Below are 15,494 nucleotides of genomic sequence, written 5' to 3'. Positions count from 1 at the left end.
TGTTCCCAATGAGGAAGGATTGATTCCCACACTGGTTCGGACACGATCTCGTGCTTCTCCTTTAAGAGGAGCTTTCCCAGAGCATAAATGCAACAATTGGATTTCTTCCCTACCACAAGATACAGCTACTTGTTTGTTTTTACTATCTTGGAGAGTTAATTACTCTCCTACTCCAAGACACTAGCCTAAGCTATGTTGGTGTATCAGAGCCCTAGAAATAAAAATGTTGCTAGATGAATTTTACTTTAAGCGTTATTTTTATTGGTTTTTGTTTAAGTCAAAAGGTGCATAGATGAAACTCATGGTATGAAGACTCGAATCAAAATCACTAAAAATGCACCTAAGATGATTTAAACAATATTTTCTCTTCGATGAACTTCTAGCTAGGAAAGAGTTTGAGAATGCAAAATACTTTGTAAACACAAATCTTTCTTAACACACAAATTAAGAGAAGAGCTTTTGTCCTTTCCAATGCACTCAAAACTAGACAACTAGTTATTTTCACAAAAATTTCCCTTTTCTTTTCGAAGCACTCAACCACTACAAAAAACAAACTTTTTCCAAAAGAGATTTTTTTATTTTTTTAAAATACTCAAAACTATGCAAACGACTAACTTTGAGATCTATAAACTATAAAAACCTATTTGAAGTCAAAGCCTACAAGATGTCTTTTTTAAGGATGTTTTACTTAGATAGATGTAATCTAAGGACCAATTTATGCAGAATCACAAATCAGTCAAAAACAACCAATTTTGTTTTCTTTTTAAAAATGAAAATCCAAACTTTAAACACAAGCTTTTCGAAGTTTTGTGAAGAGAAAACACAAAGCGGATTCCACAACAAGGGTAGATTTCATTAATGGTCAGACTCATAAGAAGGTTGGCAGAAACCAATGTGATCTGAGGTCCCTACAGCTTCTAAGCTCAGAGCTACTGCAAGACCAAAATGAAAAACAAACCCAACAAGCAAAACTCCTAGGAATTTCACCTAAAACCCTAACACCAATGAAATCAAACTAGGAAAGCTTCTGACAGGTTATATGCAGGTCTGGGCAGTGGATAATAACTTCTAAACAAAAACTAAGCTGACTAACAGAAGAAATCTTAGGTTTTTCAAAATTTTGACAGGGTCCGCAGGCCCACAGTTAACACAGGTGCGGTACCGCTCTGTGCTAAAAGCAAAAGTGCAGATAAGTACGCACTGTGTCAAAAGGCTAGGGTGCGGTCCTCTCCCAAAGCTATGAAAAACGAAAAATAACCCTGGATCTACAATCTCTACCCAATTTCACACACAACGAGCCAAAAACAGAAACAAAAACACAGTTTCTCAGGTCAAAGTAAAAACAAGGAAAAATTCAAGCTCCCACTATGGTTGCCATTTTGTCACACGGAATAAGTCGATCTTGTGGACAAGATAGACCTTCCTAGAATCTAAAGAAGACCTAATGACAAGCAAACCAATCACACACTATCTTTCTCTAAATATGCTTTTATAAACAAAGGAAAACAAATGTTTTAGGCCTACCTTAGGTCCAACGCAAGTTTGTGGAAGCCTTCGCTCCTTCGATCCAAATGAGCTCCTTTGTCGCGAATCTGCAAACACAAACAAGCAAACAAATTAAATAGCACCTGAAAAGCCAATATCATAAAACATATTTAACATGAAAGTCAAGGAATTCATGAAACAAATGACATGAGACAATTTGTTGAGAAAAATGAGTTTGATTGTATTAATTCAAATCAAGAAGAACTTTACAACCTGTGTCTTGATGTTGTACAAGCTCCTCCCAGGGTCCAGCAAGAAGTCTCCTCTACTTTGACAAGTTTCACTCTCTTCCCAATGAAGCCAAAAAGGTATGTGATCTCTCCTCTTAAGCTCAACTAGGAAGTCTTAATTTCACCAGCATTTACCCTAAAAAATGTTCAGCTTCTAACCTCTCCAGCAACTAGCCCAATGCCTGAATTTATAGTGCAATGGAGGGAAGTTACTAGGTCCTCCTTCAAAGGGATAAAGCCCTCCTTCAAAGGGATAGCTCCTCTCATCAAGGGATTAGCTCCTTCTCTTTTGGGATGCATGAACCACCTAAGAGCAGCCAATCCACGTCAAAATTCCTTCTAGAATCATCTAGAATTAACCCAAAGTGAGTTTTTTAGAATAAACTTGCGCCTTTTTGACTTTCACAGGGGTCCGCACCCACACCTTTAGGGACAAAGCGGGCGGGTCCGCAGTTTTTGTAAACAGAAGGTGCGGGACCGCAGGTAACAGTAAGAGAATGTGCGGAACCAGAGTTTCATTGATTTTCAATGTCTTTCTCTCAATTTCAAAGCTTGACTTGAAGAGTTGAGGTCTGAGACTTGCTTAGGAGGACAGTACAAGTGATGATAGACCCATACTGACTGCAAATAATCATGGCGACGATATTTTTGTGTAACACTCTCACATAACCACAATAACCTCATCTCTATGCTATTACAATGAATTCAGTTTGGTGCTATTACAGTGGTGCTTTCACAATATATCAATGCTATTATAATGGCGTTATCACAGTGGATGAAGGATCTCAGATTGGTTGCAGAGGTGATCTCTTCAAATACATAAGTGTGAAGAAGACCGACTACTAAAATTGAAGCATGACAAGGTTGAATTGATGGATGGAGGTAGTCTTGAGTCTAAGCTGTAATGGTCTTGGTCATCTCATCTTGAATCTACTAAAGGAAGAATTTTGACTAAGTTTTCCCTAGAGTGGGGTTTTGCCTTGGTAGTGTGCCTACATCTTGTGTTCTCTTCTATTTGTTTTTTTGGCATTAATATTGATGATAAGAAAAGATAACTCGAAAGAAAAAATAATAATAATGAAAAACATCACAAGGTAATGTCACAATAAGAGAAATCCTTTAATTGCCTTACTTTGGATTTCTCAACATGAACCTCCATCCATGACATTATTAATTGTTAAAAGTGAGTGTAGAACAAGAAAAACTCACTAAAAACTTAATAGACAAATCCAAACCCAAGACTACGGAAACAGTAAGGAAGAGGACCTCAGAGGGACATCTAAGTGGAAGACCTTTGAAGAGGTGGTTGAAATCAAAGAAGCTAAATCCAAGGGGAAGGAAGAGCATAGTTCACAAAAGTTTCATTTGAAGCCTAGAAAGAAGCCAAAAATGGAACTACAAGGAGAATCTAAGATCATACCCCCAACTTATGATGGGAAGATTGAAGAAGCAATATAAGCATGGATACTTAATATTAATTAGTACTTTCAAGTCTATTATCATTCTACTAAATGAAAATATTCCTTATGGTGGGAAGAAGTAAACACAATGCATAATTTGGAAAATAAGAATGTTAATTAGGAGGAATTTCAAAGACTTTTTAAGCAAAAATATTTAACTGAACATTATTTTGATGACAATGCCAAAGGATTTCGTTATTTAAAGCTTGGCCAAATGTCAATGGATGAGTTGGTGACAAAATTTACTCATCTTTTGAGTTATGTGCCATATATACGAGAAGAGAAAGTAAAAGTACAACACTTTACTAATTGTCTACCTCTTTCGTTTAAATAACAAATTGAATACAACCCCAAAATAATGGATAAGGTTGTTAGAAAAGCAAGAATCTACTATCATTAGGCTAAGTAGAGAAATGAAAACATGAAATCATGGCCTAATAAAAAGAAGGAAATGTTTTCCCAATGTGTAAAAGGAGGAAAACCTGGACCATTTAAGCAATTTGATAAGGGAAATCAAAGTTGAAATTTCAATAAAAATATTAACCAGACCCAAAGAACTCAAACACAGATTCAGACCGGATCGAAATAGAAAAATTGAGTAATAAAAGATTTAATGGGAAGGACAAATATCCCTTAAAATGTTGGGGTTGTGTAGACACCCATCTTCTGCATAATTTTCCCTACAATACAAGATCTGTGGATAGTCGACATAATATTCAAGAGGCTTCGATCGTTAACAATGTGGCTAGGAATATTATATGAATCAAGGAGCATTTGGATGAGCACCAGGAAGAGAATCAATCCACCATGGTGGTGATAGAAGGTATACTTTTAAACCAACCTGTTTTTGTTTTGAAAGACCCTGGTGCTAGTTTGAGTTATAGTAGGCCGCAAATTGTAGAAAAATGTAAATTAAATTATGAAAAGTACAAAAATTAATTGTTGGTCCAGTTGGTTACTAACCTAAAAAGAAAATTTACAAATTAGGTAAAGACATGCCATATTATTCTAAATCGGAACCAAACTACCATGAATTTGAACACTCTATCATTGGGGTCATATGACATTCTGGTCGCGATGGACTGGTTGGACGAGCAGAGGAAAATTGTTAATTGTCTTGATAAAACGGTTACCTGCACTCTAGACAATGGAGAAAATCATATCATAAAGGCATACTCAGGTCCATTTCTGTGTGCTAAATACCTGCTTTATAGTTAAAGATGGATGCAAGGAAAGGATGCCAGTTGTTTTCCATTTAAGTGGAATACCACTCACAAGATAAATAAGCTAAATCCTTAAATGCTTTGGAAGTTATTCGGGGCTATCCAGATGTATTTCCTGATGAGATTCCTTATTTTTCGCCTAATAGAGACATAAAGTTTTCCGTAGAATTAATACCATGAGAAAAATCGACATCAAAAGCACCTTACCTAATGAGTACCAGAATTAGTAGATTTAAAAATGTAGTTATAGGAATTACTAAATAAAGGGTACATCAAAAAATTATTTCATTGTGGGGTGCACCCATCTTATTTATCAAAAAGAAATATAGAAAATTCATGTTATGTATTCACTACTAACAACTTAATAAATTGGCAATTAAAATCAAGCATTCCCTTACTAGAATTGACGATTTATTTGACCAAATAAGGGTAGCAACAACATTTTCTAAAATAGATCTTAGATCTAGTTATCACTATCTGAGGAATAAACAAGAAGACATTCTAAAAACAACATTTTGAACCCGATACAGACAATATGATTTCACAATGCTTCTTTTCAGACTTATGAATGCACCTGCCACCTTTATATGCTTGATGAATAGTTTCTTTAGAAAATTTCTAGACAAGTTCATACTAATATTTATAGATGATGTACTGATTTATTAAAAAACACTAGAGGAGCACAAACACCATCTAGAAATAGTGTTGCAGACTTCACATGAACATCATTTGTATGCTAAGTTCAACAAATATGAACTTTATCAACATAAGATACAATATCTAGGACATGTAATATATAAAGAAGGAATAGTTTTGGATCCCAAAAAGGTAAATGTCATTCTTAACTAGCTAATTTTTAAGGATGTAACAAATTTCGGATCATTCATGGGTAGCGCATGATACTATCACAAATTCATAGAGGGATTCTCTAAATTAGCTTACCCTATAACCTCTCTGTGGAAGAAAGGGATACAATTTGAGTGGACTAAAAAATGTCAAGAGAGATTTGAGTAGTTAAAACATTTACTTACTGTTACATATATGATGAAAATAACAGACTCTGATAAGGACTTTGTAGTTTGTATTGAAGCTTGTTTGGAAGGTTTATGGGTTGTGCTTATGCAGAAATTTCATGTGGTGGATTATGAATCCCACAAACTAAAATATCATGAAATAAAATATGTAGTTTACGACCTTGAACTAGCTGAAATCATCCACACACTTAAGATGTTGGGACAAAATTTAATTGGTAAGAATTTTACCTTAATTATTGATCATGTGAGTTTAAAATATTTTTTTAGTCAACATGACATAAATGCTAGGAAAGCTAGATAAATGGCCTTCTTGAGTGAATATGACTTCGACATTAAGCATGTAAAAGGAAAATAAAACAAAGTGGTGGATGTGCTAAGTCAAAGTTTGAAACAAATTTGTGAGGTAATAGTAAGTAGTCATGAAACATATTTCATAGAACAGATTAAGAAAACAACATTAGAGGACAAATATTATAATCAAATTTGTTAAAATTTGAAAATTAAAACTAATAATGGAAAATAGATAGATGGTGCACTGAATGAAAATGGGTTGTTAACATTTAAATAGAATTTATGTTCTAGATGTGGCCAACATTAAATAGTTGATATCAGATGAACACCACAAAAATCAATATATCAACAGGTAAAAGTGGAACACCTAAGAGGATTATTGAACCCCCTACCTATACCAGAATGGAAGTGGGAGGTAATTTCATTAGATTTTATTACCTAGTCACCAAATACTAGAAAACAACATGATTATGTTATGGTTGTGGTAGACAAGTTGTATAAAGTTTCTCATTATATACTTGTCTAGTCTACTTATAGAGTTGAACAAGTGGCATAACTTTTCATGAAATAAATTTTTAGACTCCACAGAATACCAAAGACTATTATATCAGACAGGAATGAAAATTTCACTTCCAACTTTTGGAAGACATTATGTACTCGAATGGGTACGTAGTTAAATTTCAGCATTGCATACCATCCATAAGTAGATGGTCAAACTGAAAGGGTCAAATAGGTCCTTGAGGACATGCTACGCATGTACGTAATGAACCACCCCATGAAATGGGAGGACTATATGCATTTAGTTAAGTTTTACTATAACAATAGTTATTAGGCATCACTCAAGATGAGTCCTTTTGAAGTTATGTATGGAAGGAAGTATCATATAGTTAGCATGAAGATAGGCTTATGTTAGGACTAGATCTGCTACAGGAAATGGAGTAAATGGTGAAGAAGATCAAGTAGAACCTAGAACCAGCGCAAGATTAGAAAAGACGTTACACAAACTTAAGAAGGAAAAAAAGCATTCCAAGTGGGAGAACATGTATATATTAAGTACGATAAAAAAGGAGTTCCTTAAAATTGGGAAATTGTACTAAACTAGCCCCTCGGTTTTGTGATTTGTTTGAAATACTAGCCAAGGTAGGGTCAGTGGCCTATCAACTAGCACTACCATCCCACTTTAGGGTTCGTAATGTATTTCATGTATCTCTTTGAAAAAGTTTATTCATTACCTTGCTCATATTATTGATTGGAATGTTGTATAGATTAAACCGAAAAGTGAGTTCTAGGTTGAGCCTCTACAAATTTTGGACTGGAACGAAACTACAATCCAAAATTAAGTCATCACCCAAGTTAAATATTGAAAATGAGATTAACTCAGACAAATTACAAAAAACACAGATAAAAACTAGAGACACAAAATATTGGCGGAAAAAGGTTGAAGCCTCATGCTTCTATCTCATTACACATTTCATTAAAAAATTGAAATAGTGTTACAAATAAATAGATGAGAGATAGAGTTCTCAAGATAGTGCGTGCTATCTTTGACACCTTTGGTTGAGATAATTTCTCCTTTGGTTGAGATAATTTCTCACCAAACACACACCAATATAGGAGTTACCTAAACTAACTCCTATCTTAGAGGAACAACCCAAGAGTTAGGCACAAATTCCTAACTTGGAATATTTAATTAATTTATTTATTTTTGGATTTATTATTGTTTTATGAGAGAGTCTAACATTAAAGTGCAATGGAAGCACTTTGGGCATAAGGAGGCCACCTAGGAGATGGAAGATGAAATGAAAGAAGCGTTTCCTTTGGTGTTTTAAGGAAAATGGAAGTATGAAATCACTAAGAACGATGTTCCCTTTTAAGGGGAAGGGAGATGTGATATCCCTAGTAAATTTGTCTCTTTTCGTGACTTTTATATTGGACATATGGCTAAAAATTCAATTGGTACAATTAATATGTTATGATAATGTAAATATTTATTTTTATTAATAAAAAGAAAATTGTTTTGTGTATTCTTATTCTTGGAAATATATTAAAGGCTATCATATGAGAGATTAGACTCCTTACTAACAAGAAAATAGTTGGAATTAGTTATGCCCAAGTAACAAAAAAATAAAATCCTCCATTTTTCCACACAGTAGGAACCGTTGGTTGAGAAATCCATAACAAAAGAATGCATGAATGGAGATAAATGTCATGGGTGGAAGTTGTTTTAAAAAGAATTGTGGGAGATAAAGATAGTTTTATTAAAATAAAGGACCAGTGGTTGAGAAAGACTGGTCTTGAACCCAAAATTAGCAGGACAGGTTGGGGTTAAGGAGGTAAATATGAGGAAGAAATCCTAAGGTTTTTCCCTAATATAGAGTAGACATCAAGGGGAACTACTGAGAAACGTACTTCACAATTGGGAGAAACGTGTCAACCTTAATCTATTATCAGGAATATTTAGATAAGTCTATAAATATCTGGAAAATTTTGTGTTACATAAATTACCTCTGTAGTTCAAAGCTATGAATGAAATAAGTAAGATTTCATTAGGATTATTTGTGTTTCCTAGATGTATTCAAGAAAAGTGAATGGATAGACCCCACTAATGTTTCTATGAATAAAATGTATATGTGTATTTAGGTTTGTTTTGTTGCAAGAAAGTTGTGGGTTAAAGGAAAAAGGATTTAACGTAAGGGTTTCTAATAGGTAAAACTATGTATTCTTCTACTGTGGAGAATTGAGAAATTAACTCTATCAAAGAACCAAACCTAGTATCTAGTGTACAGGTGGATATGAACAGAAAACCATAAATATTCGACTAAGGTAGAAGAATTATCTAAGTAGTAAGGAAAATAGAAATATGCAAACAATTTGTTAAACAACAACTTACCACTTGTATTGAAACTAAATTGTCGGAAAACTGTAGAGAAATAATATATATATATATATATATAGATGGCAGTAAATAATCTTATTAAAAAAAGTAGAAATTTGTTGTAAAATTAGCATGTTACCAACCAAAAAACAAAAAAAAAAAAAAAAAACCCTGCCAATTGACCATGAAATGTGCCATCCTTAGCAAGTTATTAGTAGGCCCTAAGGAAAAACCTTAAATGGATTCCCACTATAAGAGTCCACTCAGCTTCTATCCTACCTAGTGTTTTTTTCAACCTAAGAAAGAAAAATGAAATAACCATATTGCTTAAATAAACTAAAGTGCATATTTTTACACCTGGAAAGAATATCTGTCTATGCATGTAATGGAATAAGAAGGAAACAAAACTAATAATAAGGCTGTAAAAACCATTTTTGCTATCACATTTGCATGCAATAGCACATAAAAGAATAAATACATATACATAGTTTGCTTTTCTTGAAAAAAAAAAAAAAAACACATTTTTGGTTATGGTCATAGTGCAAATAAGAAATTTTGTATGTAATTACTTCCCAAAAATGCAAAAGAACCGGTAGCGCAACCAAGGACTAACATGTGAATAACATGGAGGAACCCCTTACTCCAACCTCGAATTCTTTACAAGAATATTATGGAAATTGTTTTATGGTAACCAATATCTCACCTTGGGGAGAATAAGCGAAATTTCCACTCCTTTTCCCATATTATAGTGGGAAAATGCTCATAAAATGTAATGTTTATGAGTGAATAAACAATGTTCAATACCATATCCAACCAACTTTGGTGTCAAGTCAAGACAATACAACAACCAAGTTTGGTGTCAAGTCAAGACAATACAATGTTATTTGTTGTAGTAGAAATAAAAAGAATGTTGGACATCAATTTGGCATTTTGTTTTTGCAAGTTAAAATCCAAGGGTTATTTTGTTGATGTGGCAAATAATTGTATGTATTATATTAAAAAAATAGTGTAATTTATTGTAATTCACATTTATTTTTTGAGTAATTTTGGAGGGATGTTACAAATTGAAAATATATTAATAGTCAAGAGGCCCTCTACAACCCAGTATGGGGTAGATCTCACATAAAAATGTAAATATAAGTGTAAATAATTTAGTATGAGGTAGATCTCACATAAAAAAACGTAAACATGTAAATGTAAATATAAATGTAAAGTTTAACATTTAACATTTTTAATCTAATGTTGGCTCTATTTAAAATTCAATCTAATTATTAGTATGTATAAACACATTAGAAAGTTAAAATATAAAGAGGTTTACGAACCCTCAAAAAACATGTATGGTAAATAAATAAAAATACAAATAAACTAGAGGTATAGTTAAAAAGAGGTTTACTAACACTTAAAAAAGATGTATGGTAAATAAATAAAAATATAAATAAACTAGAGGTATAGTAAATAAATAAAACCTTTTTTTTTTTTTTTTACTCTAGAGGTATGGTAAATAAATAAAAATATAAATAAACTAGAGGTGTCGTAAATAAATAAAACCTCCTTTTATATTTATTCCATAAACCCCTTTATATTTACAAAAACTCAAAAAATATGTTTTATTTAGGTGAAGCCTATGGGTCAAATACCATGGGACAAATAATTACTAATACCATGGGCCAAATACCATATTTATAAAAGAGGTATGGTAAATAAATAAATATAAGAGAGGTATAAAGATGTATGATAAACGAACCTAGATCCATCTTAAGCCCCGAGAGGGATCAAATATATTTAGGTGCAAACCTCCTTTTTTGAGTGCAAAACTTGAGGATGTAAGACAATTCAACTCGAAACCAAATAAACTGTATATTAAATCATCTCAAAGAATTATGTACATGTTGTACATATAAATACATATAGGAAACAATTGAATTAGTTCCTAGGAGTTCTTGGTCTCCAATAACTACCCAAACTGACACAAGGTTAATCCGAGGATTAGCTATCTATTAGTCCCCCCCTAATCCGAAGGGATATACCAAAATCCAAGAACGAGAGCTAAAAATGTAAAAATGCATCTCAACCAAGAGCTGAATGTCTCTCAAGAAATGGTTTTAAAGGATAACTACAAACCAAGATGGGAGAACTCAACGTCTCAACCAACACCAACTCTGGAACCTTCATAGTTGTTCTCAGAGCAACAAAAAATGTGGTTTTAAGGTGACCACAAACTCTGGAACTATCACAATATTTCCTCGAACAATTCCAAACATGGTAGTGCTCAATCAACTAAATCAACTCAAATCTGACTTAGGCTCACTTGACATCTCGAACTCAAACCTGTAGCAGACCATCAATCATCCCCCCTTTGTCGGATACAAGGTGAGAACTACTCTTCATTACTGCAAGGCTGCTCATCACTCTGGAACATATTCTTCAATATGCCTTGTAAATCTCCTTAGCTGTTTTGGTCCAATCCTGAGAAGACTTCCATCCAAAATTTACCTTTTCTCTTGCAGTAGACTTCTTTTTGGAACATCTATTTGTATGATGATTTAGCTTTCCGCAATGCTCACATGGGTGAAGATCAAAACACCAATCTTTCATATGTCCAACTCTGTTATGCTATTGGCATCTATCAAAATGTTCTGGAACAACATCGTCAAGAAATACAACACTTTGGAATTGTATCGATTTAAGAAAATCTGGTATGTGAACAAGATACATCTAGAATATCCTCTTTGTAACCCAAACCAGTGTTGTCTTTATTGTGTTTAATATATTCCCATGGCCTTATGAAAGTTTTGGGAATATCAAGCTTCTCATAAGAACTTTTAGTTGCATTTCCTTTTGTAGATCTTCGTAAAGGTTGTTGAAGTGGTTGTGATGGTTGCTCATCTTGAAAAATAGGCTCAAGAACAGGCTCTTCAAGAGCATTTTCTGGTCCTGCAGAAAAATTACTCTGATTATTTTCTAAGTGATAGAGTTTAAGCTTCTGTGATCCATATCAAGTTAAGAAAGATTCTTCGGCGAAAATCACATGGAATATCATTTGTCGACGCGTTTCGAACCAACTAGTGTGGTTCATCAACTCAAACACACTATTATTTTGAACAAGAACAGGTTCAAAATTATTCTTTTGTAGTTCTTCTCACTGAAACTGGGATTCTAGTTCTAAATATTCAATTTTGCTTTTCGCATTTTGAAAATATATTTGGATGTCAAAGAGCGTGTCCTTGCTGACTTGGACACTGTTATGAACATTGGATGACATTAAATTTTGTAATAACTGCAACAAATCATTGAATTTGGCCATGTTCTTCAACAATCAACTTTGAAAAAGGGGTGTCGGCTACCACCAAAAATGCACCCAATACAAACAAATTTATGATAACTAGGTGTCGGGTTCAACCGATCATGCACCCATCTACAACATAACTTTAACTTCGAATCTTTAATTCAGACTTTGACTTTTCAACTTTAACGAATTTTATGGTAAAAAAAAAAAAAATTCTAAAATTATGTCTTCGACTTTGACTTTACAACTTTAACAAATTTTGTGATAAAAAATAAAAAAATTTCTAAAATTATCTTGTCAAAGATGTGAACCTATGACCTTAAATCCACCAAATAACTATATAAATTCCACTGAGCACAACACCGCCTCTACAACTTCAATTTTAAACCCAAATATCCGTAAGTCTCATATGGAAAACATAATACATATCGAAAACATAATGACCATGCATAACCCTTATGCTTTCCACTCTTCGAATTTTCAAAGTACCTCTAATAACCCTTATGCTTTACACTCATAGAATTTTCAGATTTATTTGAATTTTCCTAAGTTCTCGGTCAGTCAACATGTATTTGTGAGAAAGATGAAGTCATCCCTCAAATCATCCACGCCATGAAAGATTCGAAACTTAAATCTCACATTGATAATAGATTGAACAAGGCATGTGCACGCTCGTTCCAATGAATATTTTTTGTTAAGTCAGAAATTATACGTCTTATGCTCTCAAGGAAGTGCAGGCATGTGACTTTGGCATTATGGACTTCAACACACTTCCAGAAGGAACAATATATTCTCCGTCTTTATCACAGCGGCAGGTCTTTCTTTTTGAAACTAAGAACAACGGAAGATCTTTCATATGCCGCAGAAGATGTAAGAGACTCCGAAGTTTTGGACTCTCAATTCTTTGAAGTACTGCAAAATTTTCTTGACAAGTCAGTGACGTTGATCATTCACTCTTCGTTTTTGCAGTTACGATCCTTAAAACTGTTCGACAGAGCCACCGTTTATCGGTTCTTCTATGTCAGCGTTGGCCTCTTTACATAAATCTTACCGTGTCAAGAACGTAAAGCCAAAATCTCAGTTATACACTGCGCATAATCATTTTTCTTGGTCTTCCTCTGTTTGGCCACAAAACTATGTCTGGCATCTTTCTTGGTCGCATCACCTGGAACTTCCTCTGTCTAGCCACAAAACTGTGTCTGGCTCACCTGCACACGGCATGGAGTTATCGTCCAATCATATCTTTGGTAAATGATAGCTGCTCTTTCTTTTTTGTCTTCTGGTCTATGTTTTCGCTGCAAAATTCTCGCGGTCCCCTTTACATTCTGCTGCAATCTTCTATAATTCGAAAGTCGATGAAGGGAAGACCTTCACAAGTCATAACTATCTGACTCCTCACGTTTGGCAGGTTTCTCATGAGCTCTTCACTTACAAGTTAACATTTCTTCTAAATATGAGTATCTGAATGATGATCTTAGTTCGTATAGAAGTCAGGCACACCTTCCTCATCCGCAGTTAGATGCCTCCGACAAGCAGCATTCACATTTCATAACTGCAACAACTTAGATTCCTCCAACCAGCATCATTTATGAAGGCCACAAAACTAGTGGCTCTCAATTTACAGGCCGATAAACTTCCCACTCTGATACCACTATAAGACAATTCAACTGGAAACCAAATAAACTGTATATGACATCATCTTAAAGAATTATGTACATGTTGTATATATAAATACATATAGAAAACAATTGAATTAGTTCTTGTGAATTCTTGGACTCCAATAACTACCCAAACTGACCCAAGGTTAATCCCGAGGATTAGCTATCTAACAGAGGAAATGTTTGTCTAGAGATTTAATCCCTCTTGGCACTTGATAGAACCGGAATTAAGATGGATCTAGGCTGGTATATCAACAATTAAAATCATTATTTTTATTTTTATTTTTATGTTTATTTTGATTTTCCATTTTCGACTCTAAGAGAGACTTATATTTATTTCATTTTTAATATAAAATTCATAAAAAATATTTACACAATATTAATAACCAAAAAAGTTTAATGTACCTTATAAATAAAATATTTCAATATGCATGTCAAATAAAAGATTTTAATATCATATATATAAAAAAGAAAGAAGGAAATATATAGCATTTTTAAAAATATTAACTACAAAAATAATTCTATATATCATACAAAACAAGCTAAAATTTAAAATTTCTTAAAATTAAAATATTTTATTAGTATGTTGTTCAAAACTAGCATATATCATAATCAAACACCTTGAGGTGCAAACTTTTTTTTAAACTTTGCACTCAAAAGTATCCCTCTCAGCCCTCAGTAGATTCGAAATTAAAATAATATATTTTTATTAAAAATAATTATTTATTAATATTACAAATTTTATCCTTTTTATAATATTTTTACACATTGTTATTTACTTTTCAATTTTTATATTCAATTTAAAATTTAACTACTTTATGATATTCTATATCGTTCACGGACAAATCTTTTCATATTCACCTGTTTGTTTTTTTTTAAATACTATCCACTTTCTTCTTCACTTAGGTTTTTCTCTTACAAATAATCACTTTGTGTCATGATCACTTTTTTTTTAAATATGAGATATATAATGTTTTTTTTTTCTCAATCTGTCTACTCCTATTATTTATACAAAAAATTACAGCAAGGCCATGGCCTTGAAAGTCTTGCCATGAAGTTGGCATTTTACAAAAATGATCATGATCTCAGTACACAGTGGACCTCCAGCAGTATTTTGACTACACATAAGACTCGAAACAGTGTTGAACATAAACTAAGACGAAACTTGCACAGCTAGACAACGGTAGACATAAACGACACATTGACAGACAGAGACCTGAAACATGCATTAACTTCGAGATTCAAAACAGAGTCGAGCTCCTACTTCAGAAACTGCAAAGAGCGGAAACCCGGGCGGGATCAGTCATCCTCAGAGGTGTATGGCTCCTCGACGACCCTACACCCGAATTGTAGTGAGTCCTCCGAGTCAGAATGATGAACCGCCGAGCCTGTAGGTTCTCCTCGAGCTGGCGCACTTGGACCTGCAGGGACAGCCGGATTCACCAGAGAGGTACCTCCCATGACCTGGCGCTGATTGTCCGTCAGATTCGCCATCCTCTGTTCTGCAAGAGCTCCTGGATGGGCCACTCCCGAACCCCGGACATCTTCACATTTTTCAATAGTGACTGAGACTATAAAGGTGGAGTTGGCGAGAGAACACGGGATGCGGTAGCGAACAGTGGGGTGGGCAGCATGCTCACAATCAACCATCCTGACTCGCCCACGACCCCTGCCTCTGCCACTTCTGGTGACAGGGGGACTGCTCCGCCCAGGTTCCAGCGCGTCCGAGGAAGAGTAAGAAATGGGGGTGGACCGCTGAGAGGTGGCACGACCACGGGAGCCACCACGTCTGCTCCCCATCCTGGGCCGTTCGCGCGGCATGGCAATGTACAGAGAATTGTCGAGAGAGCGAATACACGGAGAGGAGTACCCTGAGTGAGGCGGAAACGGAA

The sequence above is a fragment of the Pinus tabuliformis genome, chromosome 2_2 (assembly GCF_031772625.1).
Source record: "Pinus tabuliformis cultivar Carrire ecotype Pingquan chromosome 2_2, CPIR1, whole genome shotgun sequence".
NCBI classification, from domain to species: Eukaryota; Viridiplantae; Streptophyta; class Pinopsida; order Pinales; family Pinaceae; genus Pinus; species Pinus tabuliformis.
This window is presented reverse-complemented; position numbering follows the sequence as displayed.